Source organism: Dermacentor variabilis, chromosome 1 (genome assembly GCF_050947875.1).
Source record: "Dermacentor variabilis isolate Ectoservices chromosome 1, ASM5094787v1, whole genome shotgun sequence".
Lineage (NCBI taxonomy): Eukaryota > Metazoa > Arthropoda > Arachnida > Ixodida > Ixodidae > Dermacentor > Dermacentor variabilis.
The window spans coordinates 152,502,576-152,510,447 of NC_134568.1; positions in this window are offsets into that span (position 1 = coordinate 152,502,576).

Here is a 7,872-nt window from a genome sequence, read left to right on the forward strand (position 1 = left end):
CGATGCGTGCATATCGTTCTTTTTCAGAGTCGCGCAGCTCCTGAAGGGACGGCTGAACTGGAGACAAAGGGTGGCCGCGTAAACAGTTGCGCCACGACGAGCATGGAGTGTTTGCACAGCGCTCTGCACGTGCGTCGCAGGAGCTTCTCCGTCACACCACACCGGCGAAAACAGTGGCTCGTGGCCAAAGGGACGCGACCGTTATGAAACGCCATAGTGTATCGACCACGGGCAAGAACTTGTCTCGCATTTCGTAATAGATGCCGCGCAATGGAAAATTTGCCAGGCAATTTGTGCACATCACCCTTTCTCAACATCCTTTGTAATTATTATTATTATTATTATTATTATTATTATTATTATTATTATTATTATTATTATTATTATTATTATTATTATTATTATTATTATTATTATTATTATTCACTTTTTACAAGAATACCAACGCCCTTCGCCAGCCAGAAAAAATCATTACGAGAGATATTACGTGCAAAGGACACAGCGGAGTTATCCGCTTTGGGGATAACGCCTCGCCGGAGTCATTTTCGTTTGCGCTTTGCCAACGTTTAAGAATAGGTTCGGGAGCCTATTCACTTGGTAATGGTGGAGCGATGGGACTTGGAAAAAGAAATTTTACGGTCTCCTCATGTTATCAGCCGAGAGAAATGCCGTGCAATAAGCATCTGGGGGATTTTACCACTCAATGAAATCTCCGTCAGACAGGCATTGGCACCGAACAAGCCCCTTCGTGGTGCTCCGCGGGGTCTGACACTGCTCCATCGCAGCTTCTGCCTTAGCCTGACAAGGAGTTTCGCGTTCGGCTGCAGCCGTCGTCTTTTTCCACACGGCTTTCGATGCCCAAGCGACTTCCAAGTGAGGCTCGGACGTTTCGGCAACCCGACGCTCCCGCTCTGCTTCGGACTCGCGACACCGTCTCTCCGCTCAGCACTGGCCACTGCGCGCGCGCGTGTATGTTCAGCCCAAACATTTCCTTTAACCACACACAGGGCGTTCAGCCTGCTCAGGTGAATTACCTGACGGGACGGATGTTACCTGCGCGACAAATTGCTCTGTTCAGGTCGCTAAATAAAGAAAATTGACTAATTAACGTTCTAATTGTTCAGTTTAGGGCAAATGTTCTAATTCTGCAATTGAAGCCCAGCGGTAGTGAGGCCCTGTCTGCTTAACAGAAATCCTAAGACTATTGCGCTGCTTTCCAGATATCTGTACCCGATATTTGATAAAGAAAGGTGCATTGGCGCTACAGTTAAGATCATCCCACACTGCCTGATGCAAGCTTTTCGTATACTATTCACTAGAACGCCAATGTATATCGCAGCACACATTAAGGCCGGAAATCTCGAAAGTTACGCGAGTCTTACGATTTCTGCTAAGCGAGCATCACAACTGCTCGGCTTTAATTTCGCGATTTCAACATGTTTTCCAAAGTGAAGAATTAAAACGTCTATTAGTGAACATATTTAAATGGCGACCGGGACATTACCATGTGTCATCCAAGTATGCTACACTTCTTCAGATAATCAACCTGAGCAGACACATTGATAAAGAATATGCTCGAACTAAAGTAAAGAAAGCAGGTAGTATAACGAACGAAGAGCGAATTTTTCGCCTTTGAAAAATTCATGCATGAAATTCCGTTTCATCTGAAAATGTCTAATGAGCTCAACGAAGTGTCAACAGATACTACAACATCTTCTTTTTTTTTCTATAACGATTTCCGTAAGTGATGGAGCAACGCGGCGGCGCGATCCCCAAACGCGCCTCGCATGCGCACTCCTTTCCAAACCACGGCGCAGGACAGTGTCACGAGACGCTGATGTAATCGCCCACGCATGCCTCCTCTCCCCTGCCTAGATCCTTTTATTTGTTATTCCCGTTCGCGTCCACGTGCCTGCCCCTCACGTCCGGCTGTTTTCGATGATACCCCATTACGCCGAACGCCCTTGAATGACACACATTAATTATGTCCCATTAATACGTAGAACGAGCTAGTTACTTTCGTAAACAGGCCATCTCGGGAAGCTCACTAGTTTGAGTTGAGTGGGTTGGCACGAACACTGGATCGTAATCCGCCCGCAAGGCGGTGCCACTCGGATTGTGCAATTATTGTGGAATATTTATAACCCGGTCAAAACGTATTGTTGGCCGGCATAGTTGGCTTGTCATGGCTTACAAACGGCGCCAGAGGACACGAAGGACAAATGGGAAGACATCGAGGCGATCACTTCCGTCTTCTGTGGCGCCGTTTGGAAGCCAAGTGAATTTACCCCCTGGCGCAGGCACTCGCAATATTTTGGTTTGACACCTTTTCCATGTGCCCCATTAGCCGCAATATATCTTAAAGCTCCATGAAAAGTGCGAGCAATAATTTTTTTATAACCGCCCTACCAAAAGTATTCAGTGACGGCCGCGACATGTTTAGGAATAGCATTAAGGAACGTAAAAAAACCATATGTATACGGAGCATCAAAGGGATCGATAGACCAGTCCTAAGACTCAGCACTTCAGCAATCATTTACACAGCATTTTTCTTCTTCTCGTTTTTTTATATAGCCTGTCAGCAAACAGCACCACACGAGCCATTTCAGATATTAACCTTGTAACTTACCATGGCGTCGTCAACATCTTTCCTAGGCTCAAAGTGAAATCCTCACCTGGACCCAACGGTATAGTTAGCTGATTAATGGATTTTCTTAACGTAAGGGCCAGTTCTGGCCAAAGAGCGCCTTGGCCAAAGGCGCTCTTCTTACTTCTGGCCAAAGAGCGCAATTGACTGAGTAATAATTAAAATGAGTAATAAATTGACAATGATACATGAAATATGGATGTAGCGTGGCTGTAAAGAGGGCCTATAATCAGTTGCGGTAAATTACTTAAAATATAATTGTATTAAAATAATGAGAATTATTAGTGATGTGTGCTACGATAATGAAAGTTTTGCGATGAAGCATGATTAGAGAGACGTATACGTGACAGCAGCACTAGTACCTCCGCTGGGCTCTTGGACGCAAAGGCTTGGAGACACGTGCTCTACAGATATCCTTGCACTGCAGCTTCAACCTCCAAGAGCAGGTCATGGTACAAACGGCCTGGTCAAATAATTTTAAGGTGTCAGTTTCTGCTAAAAAGTTTAACACCACTTTAAAATTAAAAAGTGGTTCAATGCTGAGAAGAAATGTTGCGTGGAGAGGTGTGCGCTCATGATATAGGGAAGGGAAATACTTTTTTCTCTCAGCTTCTATTGCGGGATAATGAAGAAGAACGTGGATAACTGTAAGTCCAAATGACTTTCGTTGGAAATGTGATGATTTGCTGAACCATTAATGAAGTCTCTAGTGGTTTCTATTCAGGCATCAATCGCAGCGGCTATACTATTCCGAAATATTGGAAAGCCGCTTACAGTGTTCCAATACTAAAAAAGGCTGATCCACTTTCATGTTGAAGCTACCGTCGAAATTAAATTGATCATCCTCTTGCAAATTGTTCGCAAACATTGTGGCAGCTTCCATAATGAAAGTAAGTAGAGCGTGAAAAGGGCATGTTTGGTGTAGCTTCGTCGTTCTGTGGCGCTGTGGCAGGCACGGTGACACACAGAGTTAGTAGAAAATAAGGGACACACTAAGACAAATGAAGCGCAAATTGTCAGCGGAGTTTTATTTAAAAAACGAATTTATACTCATAACTGCGATCACTAGTAGCGGTTTACATGCGCAAAAAGAACAAAAAAATGGAGATTAAAGGATGAAAGAAAACAGGCGTGACGTGCGTCCCACTTGCATCATAAGAAAGCAATATTATCTTAATAATTAGGTTTGAAGGTAAGAGCGTAACATCCCAGGGAATCTAGCAGCGGATGAGGTGGCACGACAAGCGCACAAGAACATTGAAACATCAGGACTTCCTCTATCAGAGCTATTGTCCACGTCTTCAATTTTATCGCCAGCAGAACATGGGGGTCACGAATGGGGCTCCATAGCACAGCTGTACCGAGCACTTTTTATCGGATTTCTACGCTAAAGCTATCCCGTTCTTTCCAAAACCTGCGAGTCAAATCTTCGAGCACTTGAAAGGGTGCAAGCACATGCACTACGCGTTTGCCTAGGCCTTCCGCGGAGCGCCTCAAGAGCAGGAACAGTTATAATGGCTCGAGATCATCCGATCACGACTTACATTACCACCGACACGCTGAAGGCGCATATTCGCCACCTTTCACGGATGTAACCAAGGTATCTTGCTTGCCTGCCAGAAAAAGGTCCACAGTCGTCGTTCCGCAACGTAATCAGCACTCATTGTGCTTCTCTATACCTTCGGGTTTCCCACCCTCGGCATTTTCACCGTAAGCCTTGTGGTGTATTCGACAACCTGAAGTGGGCCTTTCCGTCCTAAGAATAAGAAAGGAGACTGACCTACCTACCTTGGCTTTGAAGCAAGCAACTCTGGATTGTTTGCATACTTTGTACTGTGACCGAGTTCACATATATACGGATGGCTCTTCCACTCAGACCAGCTCCACCAGCGCATTGATTATGCCATCAGTGTCAAGAAGCATCAGACATAGAATTTTTCACGTCACAACATCGACCGGTTCGGAGCTTGTTGCCCTCCGAAGCGCCGTTGATAATGTTAACCGTCAACAGGCTAATCGGTGGGCAATATTCTGCGATTCAAAGGCAGCCCTACAATGTCTTTTATCAACTCTTGGTCGCGGGCGCTGTGAACAACTTGTGTCGGACATACGAGAAACACATCATCATGTGATCGAGAAAGTACACAACGACGTGTTTCAGTGGCTGCCGGTTCATTGAGGTATATATATATCTCCTGCAACGACCTCACCGACGAAGCTGCTAGGAAAGCACACGAAGAAACAAATATTGTTTCTGTACTTTTATCGAGGGCTGACGCAGTGCAATGCTTAAGCAAGCAAGCGCACCGTATGACATTAGAGAAGTGGCGCACGCACCGGGCTGGGAAAAGATACTCTGAAATTGTATCATGATACGATACAAGATTCTCGGGCAACAATTAAGTACTGGAGATACAGATTCAAGATACTACCGCAATTATTGTATCCGATAGGGTACTTTCCATTCGTATCTTAAGATACTTCGATACATTCGCAAATTTCTTATATATTTATATAATGTAGGAGCTACCGCGTATGCACAAAAATGTTTGCTTGGAAATTTCTGAATTCCGACCAACCTTATTGCAGTTGAATAAAATGTCTCTTAGTATCTCAAAGTTTTTGTCATTCTTGCTCAAACTATAATATTTTCATTCCGAAGCAACTTATTGGAGTTGCTTTAGCTACTTGTCATGAAAGCTCTTTACACGCTGTGCTGTCGGCAGTTTTTGCATGTCACTTTTGTAATTGATGGGAGTCGCTGTTCTGCTTGCCGACCAGCTATAGGGAGTGCCATCTAACTTCAAGAACGTCAATAAGAAGCCTCTGCACGATGGCGTAAATACCACTGTGGACTTTTGCCTTGTCCGTAAATGTATTACCTTTAACGCGATACTGGTTTACCGGACAGGTGTGTAGCAGCAACAGCGTTGGCCGAAAGATAAAATAATGCCACTGCCTTTAGTTTTATTCAGGTGACGTAGTGGCAGCAGTATCAGCTTGAGAAGCGGAGTTCAGCCAACGTTTATAGTCCCACACGGTGATGTTGCGATAGCCAGTATCTTTTACCTTAAAATACACGATAAATTCTTTCAAGTGTTGGAAATGCAGATACAGTTACACGTCTTGCCAGACGTACCATGGTACAGATACAAGATACCCAAAGAGTATCTAAGATAGTATCTAAAATACATGTTATCTTCGATACTGCCCAGCACTGCGCGCACCTGAACTTACTCACCATCGATTTCATTCTCTCGACCCATCTTTGCAACTGCGGCTGCTATCTGGGCTCCCGTAAGGTGAAGAAACAATGCTGTGTCGCTTACGTCTGGGCGTTGCATTCCCCAATGCATGATCATTTTTTATTGGAATGGACGATAGCACCGAGTGCAATGCCTGCGGTGTCGATGATACTGTAGAACACCTATCGTGCTGCTGCACCTGTTGTGCTACTGCCAAAAGACATGACTTCTGCACAGCTGTAATTAATTTGGACAGAAAACACTTCACCTTGAGCAAGATCCTCGGGCGATGGCCTCACATATCGGTTACAAAAGGTCATAAAATTTCTGCTGCGATTTTCTAAGGCTACCGGACTGAGTGTCCGTTTGAGATAGAGAACAGGAGACTGTTACTACGTCGGCGATATCCACCGCGGAATTTCTGTCCTTCTGCTAATCTTTCCTTCACCTTTTCCATTCCCGCAATGCAGGGTACCCAACAGGGCTATGTCCTGTTTAACCTCCCCGCCTTTCATTTATTATTTCCACCTCTCTCTCCCTCTATCCCAAGGCGAGTTGCGCCACATTTAAGACAAAATTCAGCACATAGTTGCAAAGCAACGCGGTTTAATCAAAATTAAAAATCTTCAGTACTATTTACAATTGACCCTTGACTTTGTTTTATTATACCACACACCTAAGTACCAGCAGCTCGTTTCAAACACTAGTTTACCGCTTGAGACTTGGTACCGCGTTTACAAAAATATTCCTACATAAAATTTGTCGCACTGATATTCCGCAATGCATTTGTGGCCACACGCATGAAGATATGTATAGTTTGTTGCTAGAATGCTCTACGTTGTGAAACTGAAACAGGTCATCTTATACGCACCTTAACGGCAATAAACCGCAAGCCCAGAACTCTTAAAAAGATCCTAGGCTGACAGATACATTACAAAAGCGAGCGGTATTGACCCTCCAAAGGTTTATGGAAGATGGTAATATTGTTGGAAATTATTGGTTGCAGTTTGTATTCCTTTCTGATCCCATAACCATTCGAACTGCTGCGACTTGACTTGGTGTTTTCTTTATTTAGTGTATGATAGCTGACTTCACTTTCTCGGGTGTCTAGACATGTGTTGTGATTTGTATTTGTTGTATATGAACCGACTTTCCGCTCTAATTTATGTGAGATGACTGTAGGATCAAAATTGTTTTTGATGTGGTGTGCGAGGTGAATTGTTTCAGTGCATTTACATCACGTGACTTTCTTCTTGTTACCTTTCTTTTGTTAAGTGCCGGTTCGTTATGTCATGTCTCCTATCTACTTGTTCTGTGAGAAAATGGGTAGCTGGTGGCACCTAAAGATGCCAACTTCTCCTAAATACCATGTATTTAAAAAGAACTGTCGCTCTATCGATGCGCAGCATTGTTGCCTCCCTCACCAAGCACACTTTGGCGTTTGTGACGCGCCTCAAGCCCTCGCTCTTGGCGTCCTTCACTGGCTCGACAACGCAGAGAAATGTTAGCGACGAAACTTATCATCGAAGCCACTCGTCGCCAGCCGTACGCCGACGCAGCCTCCAGAGAAGGACAGCAAACACGCTCCTCTGGAAGCCACCCTTCCGACCCGCCGTCCTTGCTGCATAGCTACACAACTGCTAACGTTCTTGTCACTCCGACATGACACTGTGACATACACACACATGTGGCCCTGAAACACTCAGATCGCATTCGTTGCCCTGCACGCGCATGATACGCATTAGAGTACATTTAAACGAATTTCAAAATGGAATGCTGCGTTGAAACACAGTGCTTTTATTGCCTGATTTATCGACGGATTCATGGGATTGAACGTCCCAAAGCAACAACCGTGCTATGAAAGAGCCCGTTGTGGTAGGCTTTAGATTAATTTTGACCCCGTGCCATTCTTTAACGCTTATCTAACGAGCATGTTTTTTTACAGCGAAGCTGTGTATGGCTAGCCGATTCGTCCGTCCG